The following is a 16,202-nucleotide window of genomic DNA, read 5'->3' as shown; positions in this document are numbered from 1 at the left end:
GGAGACTTGAGTCTTGAGTTTGTCTTATGTGTCTGTCTGTCAGTGTCTCTGTCTCTCTCTGTCTCTCATTCTCTGTCTCTCTCTCTCCCTCTCTTTCTCTCTCTTTCACACACCCCTACCATCCCCCATCCCTCCCCACCTCTTTCCCTACCCTATTGTATTCTCACCCCCCCCCCCCCCATCACCACCCCACCCCTTCGACCTCACGCCCCTCCCCCTTCCCACCTAGTCATCATGCAACATACATCGTTACCATCGAGGACAAAAAAAGTAATAAGTAAGCTTATAACCCCTCGCAAGGAACGGCCGTACGTGTTTTGCCATTCACAAATAGCTCGTTTCCCTTCAAAAAGCCTATACATTGGAACAGAGAAAAAGAAGCCTAAAAGTAGTCAAGGCAACATTCAGGCGGCGTCTACGCACTACTTGTAATCCGTCAAAATCCGTGCACAGGGTTGAAACGGGTGTGCACTGGGCACACAATACACCTGTGGAAAAGAGGGATATGGAGACGTGCTTTTCTTGTTGCCATTAACACTGGAGTGGCGACAGCCCTGTGTGATGGGGCTTATCCCTTTCTTATTCCCCCCTCTGCTTCTTTACCTCTGTAAACTTGTAGAGCTAGTTATTTTTCGATAATGACCCAGCAACCAAACAAATAACGAGCCAGCAACAGCCTGAATCCTCGATAGTGCAATGGGTTGAGAAGCTGTTCTGTTTCGGTACTACTTTTGCGACTGAAAAGTTCCGAACGCTCTATACGTACGAAGTATACATCTCTGGAGCAAACAATACAAACATACCGCATTTAAATTAACAACTACAGGCCTGAACACATGAATCTCCATATAAAATCCATGAGTTCGGTTGTTTTCTGAATCTAGATCTGACGTGCACAAACCGTTCATCACAAGCAAATTCCCAAGGCAAGTAACTCATACTCTGGCGACAAGAGTAGTTCCCCTTCTTTTAACGCAGTTTCTTCGACAACACTGACTTCAATCCGACGGTCAGTTTTCAACAATATTTCATTTTATAAACAGATCACACGCAACCAAATGCACACATCTCATCAATTTAAACAACATAAAGCGGTTTCATACACTATTTTCCCCAGAAAACTGAACTTCATACAGTAATTAACGTTGGAACACGGGTGCAAAAGTTCGTCTGCTAGTCCCATTTGACGAAAGAACATTTACTAAGCGATACTAAAACATAAACAGAACACACAATATCTGCCTTTACCGCCACAGCAGAATAACAGCATATCTGTGTACTTGATTTTAGTCCAAAACAGGGAAACTGAAAAGAAGTGTTAACAGAATGGAATGATTTGCACGGAACTATACAACCGCGCATTAATCGATCGCCTGCGCAGGTTGACTGGTTGAGTGATTCGGATTCGATCAAACTTTCGCACAAAAACTCCTGTTTTTTTGGAATAACTGAAGAAAGGAGGAATAAAGAGGTTACACACCTCGTCTCAGTGATTATTAAAAATAATGGTCTCAGTTCGCGGTCATGAAAAAGCTCGCTGAAGCTCGCATTTTTCATGATCCGCTAACTTCGACCATTATTTTTAATAATCACTGAGACTCGGCATGTAACCTCTACATAGTCCGCGTCAAGTCATGCACTTTTCGCATCACTACCCTTCGTTTCAGTCCAGCGTTGGCACTGTCGCTCAATAATTGCTTATCAGCTGACACTGTCCCCTCCGCCAAACAAAAACAAGTCGCGTAAGGCAAAATCACTACATGAAACTGAACGCACTGCATTTTTTCACAATGACCGTAGTCCGCCGCTTGTGCAAAACGGAGTGAAACTGACGAGCCTGTTTAGCGCGGTAGTGGTTTCGCTGTGCTGCATAGCACGCATTTCTGTACCACTCTTCGTTTTAACTTTCTGAGCGTGTTTTTAATCCAAACATATCATATCTATATGTTTTTGGAATCGGGAACCGACACGGAATAAGATGAAATTGTTTTTAAATCGATTTCGGAAATTTAATTTTGATCATAATTTTTATATTTTTAATTCTCAGAGCTTGTTTTTAATCCAAAAAACCCACATATTTATATGTTTTTGGAATCAGGAAATGATGTAGAATAAGATGAACGTAAATTTGGATCGTTTTATTTAAAAAAAAGTTTATTACAATTTTCAGATTTTTAATGAGCAAAGTCATTAATTAGATTTTAAGCCACCAAGCTGAAATGCAATACCGAAGTCCGGCCTTCGTTGAAGATTGCTTTTCAAAAGTTTCAATCAAAATGAGGGTGTGACAGTGCCGCCTCAACTTTTTACAAAAAGCCGGATGTGACGTCATCAATGACATTTATCGAAAAAATGAAAAAAACTTGACTAAATGTAAAAACGTGGAATGCGATTTTAATCACGGTTGTTTTTTTTGTGGGTTTGTCTTGGTGGTTATTTTTTACTACAAGTTTTGACTAAATGTTTTAACATAGAGGAGGGAATCGAGACGAGGGTCGTGGTGTGTGTGTGTGTGTGTGTGTGTGTGTGTGTGTGTGTGTGTGTGTGTGTGTGTCTGTGCGTGTGTAGAGCGATTCAGAATAAACTACTTGACCGATCTTTATGAAATTTTACATGAGAGTTCCTGGGTATGATATCCCCAGACGCTTTTTTTCATTTTTTCGATAAATGTCTTTTATGACGTCATATCCGGCTTTTTGTAAAAGTTGAGGCGGCACTGTCACACCCTCAATTTTCAATCAAATTGATTGAAATTTTGGCCAAGCAATCTTCGACGAAGGCCGGACTTCGGTATTGCATTTCAGCATGGAGGCTTACAAATTAATTAATGACTTTGGTCATTAAAAATCTGAAAATTGTAATTAAAATTATTTTTTTATAAAACGATCCAAAATTACTTTTTGGCTCACGTAAGTGTAGCCTATGCGATGGTAAACTTTGTCTGTCTGTGCGTGCGTGCGTGCGTATGTATGTATGTGTGTATGTCTGTGGTAGAAACTTTAACATTTTTGGCTAAACACCGAAATACTCATTTCACGTGGTTAATTTTTAAGCACCATCTTCAAATTATTGAAGCAATGATCAACATTGTGTCGGCATGTGTGTAGTTAAAGCGTGTATCCAAAGAAAACGGGTGGTGGGGGGTTTTGAAGGGGTACAAGCAGTTGACTGATTTGTGTCGTGTTTGGCATGTAGACGGCAGGTCAGGTGTCAAGATCAGGTCAGGGGTCGCGCGAAGGATTGTGGTCCAGTTCTCACCTCGCCGATTCGCCGGGGAAGACGATTTCATGTTGTTCGGTTTCTAAGCTCCAGAAAAGTAAATAAAGAAGATACCAAAGGGAGATTTCCTACAATTTGATCTGCACAGCGTGTTTCCAATGTCCACGCGAGGAAGAGCTGTCGAAAGCGCGGCAGTCAGTGTCGATCTTGCAGCCGTATCCCGGTAAGTTCAGAGACAGATCTAGTGTCTCCCACTCTGATAACGTGTCACCTACTGTTAATCCGTTTTGTTTTAATTTCTTTTTATTTCAGCAGACACGGATGTCAAACACAGTCACCTCTAGTGAAATGAGTTGATCTAAATTAGTGCCTGTAATGTTTGGATGTCTTTGCTCGTGGTTCGATTTATGTGAATTTCAAGACTTGCAGTAGAGTCTCAAGTTAAGTTTACTCTGCCCGAAAAAAACTGTCCACCATTTACTTGAACATGCAGATATAAGGAAACGGAATGAATCTGTTCTCAAAGTCAAAATGATCACGATTTTTTCCTCAGATTCAAAACATGCACTGTCATGGTTTTGTCTGTACAATTTAGTAAGTCTTAAGTACTTTGCAACAACTTCCTTGAACGTGAAAGACAGTTTTTGAATGCTAGATCTGTATCGCGTTTCATTCCAGACTCGATCCTCTCTTTGATTGTAGATCTACTGTTTGCTGTTTACGCACTATCATATGATTCGCTATGTAACGTTTGGTAAGCTTACCTTGCCACAGCTTTCTTGTCTTTGTTGGCATTTCTGGCTGTGTTGACCGTCAGAATTATTTTAAGAACCAGGCTGCTGCAGTCGACATGTTTCGCATATTGTAGGGTTACCATGCTGCATAGGTAAAGTGGCTTGTATAACCTGACTATTCTGTTTCAAAACACTGTTTATATTTGTGTAGGTTGTAGTCATCATAACTAATCGCATTTTGCCATTTGTTTCAGAAAGGAGGTTAACCTACAACAAGATCGACGCTATGTCAGATATATGCCTCAGCCACATGAAGACTTCCGAATTTAGATCTACTCGGCATGGTGACAAGTCTTGATGAAAAGTATAGGACTGAGGACAGCAGTGGAAAAAGTGCCCACATGGCAGGTACCTAACCTATTACCCTAGTCATTTTATCTGTTTGCCTTCTTTTGAAAATTATACATGGAGTTGATATGATGCGTTAGTTTTAACTGTGTGTGTGCGTGTGTGTGTGTGTGTGTGTGTGTGTGTGTGTGTGTGTGTGTGTGTGTGTTTGTGTGTGTGTTACGGAGTGAGTGAGTTTGTGTTATGTTACTGTTTGTTGATTTCTTACGGGAGCCTTGAAGGCTTCGCCTCTTGTTTTTTATTATTCATCATGTTCTGATTCAAAAAACATATAAATATGTTATATTGGGATTAAAAACAAGCTCTGAAAATTAAAAATATAAAAATTATGATTAAAATTAAATTTCCAAAATCGTTTAAAAAACTATTTCATCTTATTCCTTGTCGGTTCCTGATTCCATAAACAAATAGATATGATATGTTTGGATTAAAAACACGCTCAGAAAGTTAAAACGAAGAGAGGTACAGTAAAGCGTGCTATGAAGCACAGCGCAGCCGTTACCGCGCCAAACAGGCTCGTCACTTTCACTGCCTTTTGCACTAGCGGCGGACTACGTTCAGTTTCATTCTGTGAGTTCCACAGCTTGACTAAATGTAGTAATTTCAATCAATCAATCAATCAATATGAGGCTTATATCGCGCGTATTCCGTGGGTACAGTTCTAAGCGCAGGGATTTTTATTTTTTTTATTTTTTTTATGCAATTTTATATCGCGCACATATTCAAGGCGCAGGGATTTATTTATGCCGTTTGAGATGGAATTTTTTTTAAACAATACATCACGCATTCACATCGGCCAGCAGATCGCAGTCATTTCGGCGCATATCCTATTTTCACGGCCTATTATTCCAAGTCACACGGGTATTTTGGTGGACATTTTTTTATCAATGCCTATACAATTTTGCCAGGAAAGACCCTTTTGTCAATCGTGGGATCTTTAACGTGCACACCCCAATGTAGTGTACACGAAGGGACCTCGGTTTTTCGTCTCATCCGAAAGACTAGCACTTGAACCCACCACCTAGGTTAGGAAAGGGGGGAGAAAATTGCTAACGCCCTGACCCAGGGTCGAACTCGCAACCTCTCGCTTCCGAGCGCAAGTGCGTTACCACTCGGCCACCCAGTCCACTTTTCGCGACTTGTTTGTTTGCTGTAGTTGTTATTTTTTCCAAAAAAAAACCATTTACGCATTTCTCGTGTGGTTGTCCCCATTCGTCTTTGCTATCTTTTTTAATTTATTTTCTTGTTCTTTCTATCTTTCTTCCTTTTTATATTTAGTCAAGTTTTGACTAAATATTTTAACATCGAGGGGGAATCGAAACGAGGGTCGTGGTGTATGTGCGTGCGTGCGTGCGTGTGTGTGTGTGTGTGTGTGTGTGTGTGTGTGTGTGTGTGTGTGTAGAGCGATTCAGACTAAACTACTGGACCGATCTTTATGAAATTTGACATGAGAGTTCCTGGGTATGAAATCCCCGAACGTTTTTTTCATTTTTTTTTTATAAATGTCTTTGATGACGTCATATCCGGCTTTTCGTGAAAGTTGAGGCGGCACTGTCACGCCCTCATTTTTAAACCAAATTGGTTGAAATTTTGGTCAAGTAATCTTCGACGAAGCCCGGGGTTCGGTATTGCATTTCAGCTTGGTGGCTTAAAAATTAATTAATGACTTTGGTCATTAAAAATCTGAAAATTGTAAAAAAAAAAAAAAAATTTATAAAACGATCCAAATTTACGTTTATCTTATTCTCCATCATTTGCTGATTCCAAAAACATATAAATATGTTATATTCGGATTAAAAACAAGCTCTGAAAATTAAATATATAAAAATTATTATCAAAATTAAATTGTCCAAATCAATTTAAAAACACTTTCATCTTATTCCTTGTCGGTTCCTGATTCCAAAAACATATAGATATGATATGTTTGGATTAAAAACACGCTCAGAAAGTTAAAACAAAGAGAGGTACAGAAAAGCGTGCTATCCTTCTTAGCGCAACTACTACCCCGCTCTTCTTGTCAATTTCACTGCCTTTGCCATGAGCGGTGGCCTGACGATGCTACGAGTAAAATGGCATTGCGTTTCATTCTGTGAGATCGACAGCTACTTGACTAAATATTGTATTTTCGCCTTACGCGACTTGTTACATTTAGTCAAGTTTTGACTAAATGTTTTAACATGGAGGGGGAATCGAGACGAGGGTCGTGGTGTATGTGCGTGTGTGTGTGTGTGTGTGTGCGTCTGTGTGTAGAGCGATTCAGACTAAACTACTGGACCGATCTTTATGAAATTTGACATGAGAGTTCCTGGGAATGATATCCCCGGAAAGGTTTTTAATTTTTTTCTTATAAATACCTTTGATGACGTCATATTTGGCTTTTTGTAAAAGTTGAGGCGGCACTGTCACACGCTCATTTTTCAATCAAATTGATTGAAATTTTGGCAAAGCAATCTTCGACAAAGGCCGGACTTTGGTATTGCATTTCAGCTTGGTGGCTTAAAAAATAATTAATGAATTTGGTCATTAAAAATCGGAAACTTGTCATTAAATTGTTTTTTTTTTAAACGATCCAAAAACAATTTCATCTTATTTTTCGTCTTTTCTGATTCCAAAAACATATACATATGTTATATTTGGACTACAAACAAGCTCTGAAAATGAAAAATATGAAAATAATGATTAAAATGAATTGTCCAAAATCGATTTAGAAACAATTTCATCTTATTCCTTGTCGGTCCCTGATTCCAAAAACATATAGATATGATATGTTTGGATTAAAAACAAAGTCAGTGCACTAAAAAGAATAAAGATACAGAAAAGCGCGACCATTACCGCACTATTCTGGCTTGTCGATTTCACTGCCTTTGCCATGAGCGGTGGACTGACGAAACTACGAGTATGCGGTCTTGGTGAAAAAATGCAGTGCGTTCGACAGCTTGACTAAATGTTGTTATTTCGCCTAACGCGACTTGTTATTCTCTGGCTCAGCAGATTGCGATTCGCGGTGACTATCGTCTGCTATGTCGTCTGCTTCGATCGATTCGACAACACTACTACCACTCACCCTGACATTGTCCACATTCGCGGTGTTCCTGTTTTTTGTCAGGAATCACTTACCTTGGCGAATGGTAGCAAACCTTAGCCAATTTAGTTTTTTTTCTTTTTTGGTTGCGACATGATGTTCAAATCCAAATCGAAAGCACTGACTGACTGATAAACTATCGCGAACCGGCGAACGCAAACGCTGAGAGTTTGGTTTTCCTTGTCCAAGGGAAACCACTCTTGCATCTATAATTTTCGTCAATGGCTTCTGTTCAAAACATTGATGTTTCGTTTTTGGTATTCCCGAAGGAAATAAACGTCATTCAGTTGACTAAAGTACATCGGCAGCAGTTTTAGCAATCAAAGCCTGACCAATACAAAAAACTGGACAAACTTTGGCCGATTCAGGCGAATACTCTTCGGACATTTGGCCGATAGGGACATGAAAGTTTCGGCCAAAGTAAAAAAAAAATCGGCGATTGGCCGAAGGACCGACCCAAACGACACCCCTGAGCGAGTGGGGTTTCTCGGCAGAAGCATCAGCGTACCATTACCAACATGTGCAGTCAAAACAATCAGAAATACTTTCCCAAACGGATGAAGAGTGGGGTTCAAACTCCCTGAGCTACAGAAGGCTGAAATATACTTTTACACATCGTGTGACTGTGTTGAACAAGTATCTTTGGTTGAACAGCTTCCTGCATGGTTTGAAGATGATACTGGGTTGTCACGTGGTCCGGTGCATGGTTCACATGCTGCAACATTTTGTTCCAGATATTTTCCACTGTTGGTGTACTCCAGCATCAGGACTGGTAGTCAGTCCATCAGCCGGTCAGCATAGCCTGTGTCCAGTATTGTCCGTTTGACTGTTGCCTGAAACATGGTTTTTTTGAAGTAACTCACGATCTCTGCACACATTTTAACATGTGAATAAGAACAGAAAAAGTTTGTCAAAAGTATACATATTTTAATTTGCATTTACTTAAAGGCCAGACTTTCTTCTCGTTCATTATTTCTTCATAAAGATTCTGGAAATTAACAAAATGTTTCCCCCTCTCAATTGCCTCCTAATTTTTTTTAAAAATGCATGTCGGTTTGTTGTCATCTGTGCATTACTACGTCTTGCCACCCGTGCGGTCATTGCCACCAAGTATCTCAACAATCAAACCGTCTATACAGGCTTAAAGGCACGTCCTTTTCCAAAACAGGATTGCTCACTACACTGATCTGCGAAGACTTTTACATAGAAAAAAAAAATCTCTTGACTTGAACATATACCAGGATTCAACATCCTGACTGGTTTTTGGAGCTGGATTTTTTAGGGAATGTTTTACACGTGTGGCGTTTAAGAAATTAATTCATAAAATTCTACATTCGCAAAGAGAGTACCCATACAGAGTGTTCAGTTCTGGTATTTTTCAAAACGGAAGGATGTCCATATCCCATGTAAAAGCCTGGTAAGATTTGAGATTTTGAACCCAATCGTTTACACGGAAAGGGCTGTCGAAGGGCTGTCCATTTAAGAGGACGCATCCATGCCTGGATGAGAAATACACTGATAACACAGAAAAGGCACGAGTTTAACCTGCATATTCACAAAACTGGTTCAGAGGCCCGGTAAAGGGAACACATGTTAGTTATTTTAAGAGAACATCACGAAGACCTAATTATTAAATTAAAGCCTTTCTGCACGAATGTACATCTTCTATGAATTAATTTATAAAACGCCACATGTGTAATTCATTCCACACACAAAATCCAGCTCCAAGAAGCAGTGAGGCTGTTGATTATTGGTATGTGTTCAAGTCGAGAGATGATTTTTCCTGATGTAGTGAGCAAAGACCTGCATTTTTTTTAAACGTGTTCAGAGGCCTTGAAATGGTTAAACATTTTGTTTATTTCAAGTAGTCTTTATGAAGAAAAAATTAACACTAAGGAAGAAGGCAAATGCAAATTTTATGTTCTTCTTCACGTGTTACATTATGCGTACGTAGATCGCAAGATATTTTCGAAAAAATTCATAGATAAGCCAATCTGCAAACGGACAAAAATTCACAATATTATTTTATGAAGCCAATAAATTTGACTCAAGAACTAAGCTTCTGTGTTTGAGGTGATGTGCATGGGTATGAATGTTGAATGAGTCCGTCAAAGATACCCTCCATGTCGCCTTACAGTGGAACCTACCATTAAAATTATACCACCTTAAATTACCTTGCTCTTTCAAATGTACTGCTTAAAGTTAAACTTCTTGAACATGCAACTCTTGCTGTCTACCATAAAGACCATCAGGTCAACAACATACTCGTGAATGTTTCGTTTTGGTCTATAATTGAACATTTCAGAAAATACTTTCATATTTTTTATTCGGAAGCATACTAACTTTATTTGAAAGTACTTCTACAGATATAGTTTTGCAGGTTGACGGGAGGTGAGTTACGAAAGAAATTCAATCCATATGTCGCTCAGCACAGAAAGCATAAACGATTAACATGAGTAGAAATGAACTTGTACTTGTTTTCATAATGCATTATTTGGATGGTATCTGTCAAAGACACTTTCTCGTTTTTTGCAAAGCTAGAATAAGTTCTGGAAGTAAAAGAAGAGAGAAAATGAGTGTGAGTATAAATCAATTCGAAAGTATGCTTCTCATCTATACAGTTCACTGAACATTTAGACACCCTCTGGAAGTCGTCTGGATGTGTATCCATGTTGTAGCAATTAGACTGGTTTTGCGTCTCTCAGTCAATGCAGAAAGATTAATTCCCTGAACAATTCGTAATCTTCTTGTCTCTAGCATGCAGGTGTCTGTTTACCTTACCCGTTGCACATCCACCAAAAGCTTAGATCTGGTAAAAATAGCATTAAACCATGATTCCAGCAAACGCTGCCAATTTCATGAATTGATATCAGGGCATAGTTTGCGACTGAATAGAATAGATAACGTGACACACGCATTGTCAAGATTACGTGTCCACAACCCTGACTACTTTTTACATTTAGTCAAGTTATGACTAAATGTTTTAACATCGAGGGGGGAATCGAGACGAGGGTCGTGGTGTATGTGCGTGTGTCTGTGTGTGTGTGTGTGTAGAGCGATTCAGACTAAACTACTGGACCGATCTTTATGAAATTTGACATGAAAGTTCCTGGGTATGAAATCCCCGAACGTTTTTTTCATTTTTTTGATAAATGTCTTTGATGACGTCATATCCGGCTTTTCGTGAAAGTTGAGGCGGCACTGTCACACCCTCATTTTTCAACCAAATTGGTTGAAATGTTGGTCAAGTAATCTTCGACAAAGCCCGGACTTCGGTATTGCATTTCAGCTTGGTGGCTTAAAAATTAATTAATGACTTTGGTCATTAAAAATCTGAAAATTGTAAAAAAAAAATAACAATTTATAAAACGATCCAAATTTACGTTCATCTTATTCTCCATCATTTTCTGATTCCAAAAACATATAGATATGATATGTTTGGATTAAAAACACGCTCAGAAAGTTAAAACGAAGAGAGGTACAGAAAAGCGTGCTATCCTTCTTAGCGCAACTACTACCCCGCTCTTCTTGTCAATTGCACTGCCTTTGCCATGAGCGGTGGACTGACGATGCTACGAGTATACGGTCTTGCTGAAAAATGGCATTGCGTTCAGTTTCATTCTGTGAGTTCGACAGCTACTTGACTAAATGTTGTATTTTCGCCTTACGCGACTTGTTACTCTTACTCTTAGCTCAGCTCACACCGTTCTGTAACTCTGTAGATCTAGCCTGTGGAGCATCTGTCCTCCAGCGAATATCAGCCGTACTCGCTGCGCAGCAAAACAATGTTTACGTGTATGCATGAAAATACAAGTCGCGTAAGGCGAAAATACAATATTTAGTCAAGTAGCTGTCGAACTCACAGAATGAAACTGAACGCAATGCAACGCAGCAAGACCGTATACTCGTAGTCCACCGCTCACGGCATAGGCAGTGAAATTGACAAGAAGAGCGGGGTAGTAGTTGCGCTAAGAAGGATAGCACGCTTTTCTGTACCTCTCTTTGTTTTAACTTTCTGAGCGTGTTTTTAATCCAAACATATCATATCTATATGTTTTTGGAATCAGGAACCGACAAGGAATAAGTTGAAAGTGTTTTTAAATTGATTTGGACAATTTAATTTTGATAATAATTTTTATATATTTAATTTTCAGAGCTTGTTTTTAATCCGAATATAACATATTTATATGTTTTTGGAATCAGCAAATGATGGAGAATAAGATAAACGTAAATGTGGATCGTTTTATAAATTTTTATTTTTTTTTACAATTTTCAGATTTTTAATGACCAAAGTCATTAATTAATTTTTAAGCCACCAAGCTGAAATGCAAGACCGAAGTCCGGGCTTCGTCGAAGATTACTTGACCAAAATTTCAACCAATTTGGTTGAAAAATGAGGGCGTGACAGTGCCGCCTCAACTTTCACGAAAAGCCGGATATGACGTCATCAAAGACATTTATCAAAAAAATGAAAAAAACGTATGGGGATTTCATACCCAGGAACTCTCATGTCAAATTTCATAAAGATCGGTCCAGTAGTTTAATTGCTCTACACACACACAGACACACAGACACACGCACATACACCACGACCCTCGTCTCGATTCCCCCCTCTACGTTAAATTATTTAGTCAAAACTTGACTAAATATAAAAAGGATGTACTCTGACCTTCAACGCATTCCTTCTTGTGAGATAATCCGCTGTTCGTCTGTCGCCTCGGAGTTTCGATGGCTCGTCGACTGTACCAGCCTCGCGTAATACTGCCCTCTCCGGACTTTTATGAAGGGAAGACACTGCCAGTGGTCAAAACATTTGTTTCAGGGATGAAACGCCAACTTTTGTGCTGAAGAAAAATGGCGAAATTTGTGTACAGAAAGTGCCCGACACTTTGAAATCTGCACGCTTGTGCTGCACACACCTCTTCCATTTCCACAAGAGACTCAGAGTTTTATGAGGGAAAGTGTGCTATGAAATGCCTGGGGACATTGACGAGTTGTTGCAGTTTGCGGCTGCTCTCCACCGAGGCATTCTTTTCGGGCATACAGTGGTGACTTTTCTGTGTGAAAATCAAGCTGGTACTAGTGGTAGAATCAACACAAAAACTTGTGACGTCACAGTGCACCGACGTCACAGTGCACCGAAAACCACGTGACCACTACTTGACCCCAGGCGACTTGTCTTGGCTAGCCCCGCAACACTAAATCTTCAACTACAACAACAACAATTTTTTTTCAATTTTTACAATATTTTTCCAGAGATGTTTGTAACATTTGGCATTCGATTTTCAGGTTTTTGGAGATACTTGAAAACCTTGGACTTTTCCTTTAAGGACGCTGTTGCAAGGTAAGTTTACCAAAAGTTACAGACATAAGCGAATCATGATAGTGTGTAAACAGAATACAGTACAATCAAAGAGAGGAGTCTGGAATGAAACGCGATACAGATCTAGGCAGATCTAGCATTCAAAAACTGTCTTTCAAATTCAAGGAAGTTGCTGCAAGGTACCAAATTTTACACTCGGACAGAACCATGACAGAGCATGTTTTGAAACTGAGGCAAAATCGTAATAATTCTGACTTTGAGAACAGATCCATTCCGTTTCCTTATATGATTATCTGCATGTTAGGTGGACAGTTTTATACGGGCAGATTTAACTTGAGACTCTACTGCAAGTCTTGAAATTCACATAAATCGAACCAAGAACAAATTAAGACATCCAAACATTACAGGCACTTTAGATCAACTCATTTCACTAGAGGTGACTGCCTAGGCCAAAAAAAAATAGGTCTGTTTACGGTAACCCGACCGACCCTAGTTTTTAGGCCCGACCCTAATCTTTTTTTTGGATCGTCTGAAAAAAAAAAAACGCATCCAAAATAGAGCTGTTTGCGCTCAAACAGCAGACGACAGAAGGGAGGTAAGATCAAAGTACTGTTTATAGTTATGTTGGGCAAAAACAGGGATTGATGAGAAGAAATGAACTGTGAAACATCATAGAGAGGGGAGAAAAAAAAAATGGAAAAAAAAGGCCGACCTACCGACCCTATTTTTTCACCCTATGTTACCGTAAACAGACCAATTTTTTTTGTTTTGGCCCTAGCACTGTGTTTGCCCAGAGATCTGTAGCAACAGTATCTCTGGTTTGCCATCCGTGTCTGCTGAAATAAAAAGAAATTAAAAACAAACCGGATTATCAGTAACTGAGTAAGATTAGGTGACACGTTGTAAGAGTGGGAGACACTATAGATCTGTCTGTACTTACCGGGGACACGACTGCCAGATCGACACTGCACTTTCGACAGCTCTTCCTCGCGCAGACATTGTAAACACGCTGTGCAGATCATATTGTAGGAAATCTCCCTTTGGTATCTTCTTTATCTATTTTTCGTGAGCTAAGAAACCGAACAATCTATTTTTTTGTGAGCTAAGAAACCGAACAATGTGAAATCGTCTTCCGCGAATCAAGGTGAGAACTGAAAAGTGAATCTATACCACAATCCTTCACGCGACTTGACCTGATATTGACCCCTGACTTAGTCTACATACCACACACGACACAAACCAATCAGATGCTTGTACCCCCTCAAAACCCCCCATCACCCGGGTTTTTTTTGGATGCACGCTTTAACTACACACATGCTGACAAAATCTTGATCATTTCTTCAATACTTTAAAGATGGTGCTTGAAAAATAACCAGAAGAAATGAGTATTTCGGTGTTTAGTCAAATGTTAAAGTTTCTATCACATACACACACACGCATGCACGCACGCACGCACGCACAGACAGACAAAGTTTACCATCGCATAGGCTACACTTACGTGAGCCAAAAACCACCGTGTCTTCTTTGTTCCATCTAAGCATCCAAAGGCCTGTGAGAGTTGTCCCTCTTCGATCTTCTAGAATAAAGCGCAGTTAAGCTTAAATATATATGCCGAGATGACGAATTATATTCCCTTCCGAAAAAACATTGCATAATTTTGTGTGATATCCCTTGTAAAACATTCAGAAAAAGGTGAATACATTTCAATGTTCGTTCCAGTGAAACCAGTCATGTATTCAACACACAGGACCGTACCTGAGTTTGCACAGGAACTTGACTTTTAAAATACACATGGCGACTTTCAACTGTATCGTCTTCGTTTCGGTATCCGTTATTTGATCCGCTATTTTTGAGTCGCGTTCCTCATCTAAAAAGCTGGAGCGCGAATATTTGAGTTCGTGAAATAGGCAAGTAAACGCTGTAACGAATGTGGTTTATTAAATTTTTAATCTGAATACGTACACACGCTTTTCACAACATAATCGTATGAAAACTCTCTCTCTCTCTCTCTCTCTCTCTCTCTCTCTCTCTCTCTCTCTCTCTCTCTCTCTCTCTCTCTCTCTCTCTCTCTCTGAAGTACGTTAAACTTACTCCTTACTGTCATGTGAATTTATTCAAAATGCTGTGAAGTATTTTTTTTTAATGTTTTATCTGTATGTACAGTTATAATATGTAAAGTTTGCTCTGATAGTTCTTTGATTATATTTATTCTGTTCTAGTTGACACTGTCTTTATAGGGCGAGGGCTGGATGTAAAAAAACACATATATTCTTGCTTATCTATTACCCTCGATAATAAGATTTTGTCTTGTCTTGTCTTGTCTCTGTAAATTAACCCTCATTAAATTTTTAGCTCTTGATTTATTCAGATTTTTTTTTTTGGCCTTAAAAGCGAGTTCCACGATATGTTTTACTGCACTTACTTTGATTCGCGCACCTATCTCATGTCATGCCAGTCCTGCACTACGGATTAGATGTCTGTGATTCGGTCTGTCTATCTGTCTGTCTGTCTGTCTGTCTCTCTCTCTCTCTCTCGCTCTCTCGGGCGGGGACGTAGCTCAGTGGGTAGCGCGCTGGCTTTGTAGCCAGCTGGTCGCTATCAGCGTGGGAATGCACCTACACTCATTACCTCAAATTTCAAACTGAATAATTCAAGAAAACTAAACAAATTAATTACCCCAACCCCTAGAATTGACCTGTACAAGTCTTTCTTATTCCGGCGCCCTATTGTGGAACTCCATTCCTGATATAATTAAAATGCAAGTCAGTGACACTTCATTCAAGGAACTGGACATGCTGTTTCTCTTGGAAACAAGTAACTAATTCTGTGATAATATTTCATCATTGCTTGATATTCATAATGCATTTTGAAATGTCTTTTTAATTGTTTGACATGTTAATTATGTAAATTGTATTGTAGTTAACGTAACTTCTATTTCTTCTTGTTATTAATCGAGTTACCCTCAATGGGCGAGGGCCGGATGAAAAAAAGCATGAATACATTGCTTATTCTGTTACCCTCGATAAATAAAGTTCAATTCAATTCAATTTTCTCTCTCTCTCTCTCTCTCTCTCTCTCTCTCTCTCTCTCTCTCTCTAACTCTCTGTCTCACACACACACACACACACACACACACACACACACACACACACACACACACACACACACACTCACACACACACACACACAAATCCACTTACTTGACCAATTTACACCTGGTATGAAAGAACGCCTGAACTGTGAGCACACTTTCGGTGTGTCCCGGCTAATGTGCCCTGTTTAACTAGTTGGTATCCGCTATAGTAACAGGGATAGAAATCTTCGAATCTGCAGTATTCCCACAGTTCACGTAACTCGAATCTGTCATGAGTGACCAGTATTTCAGGAGAAGGTTTGCAAGCATTACAGCTAGCTGATGCAGTAAGTAGAACACTAG

The sequence above is a fragment of the Littorina saxatilis genome, linkage group LG4 (assembly GCF_037325665.1).
Source record: "Littorina saxatilis isolate snail1 linkage group LG4, US_GU_Lsax_2.0, whole genome shotgun sequence".
Lineage (NCBI taxonomy): Eukaryota > Metazoa > Mollusca > Gastropoda > Littorinimorpha > Littorinidae > Littorina > Littorina saxatilis.
Note: the sequence above shows the minus strand (reverse complement) of the source record.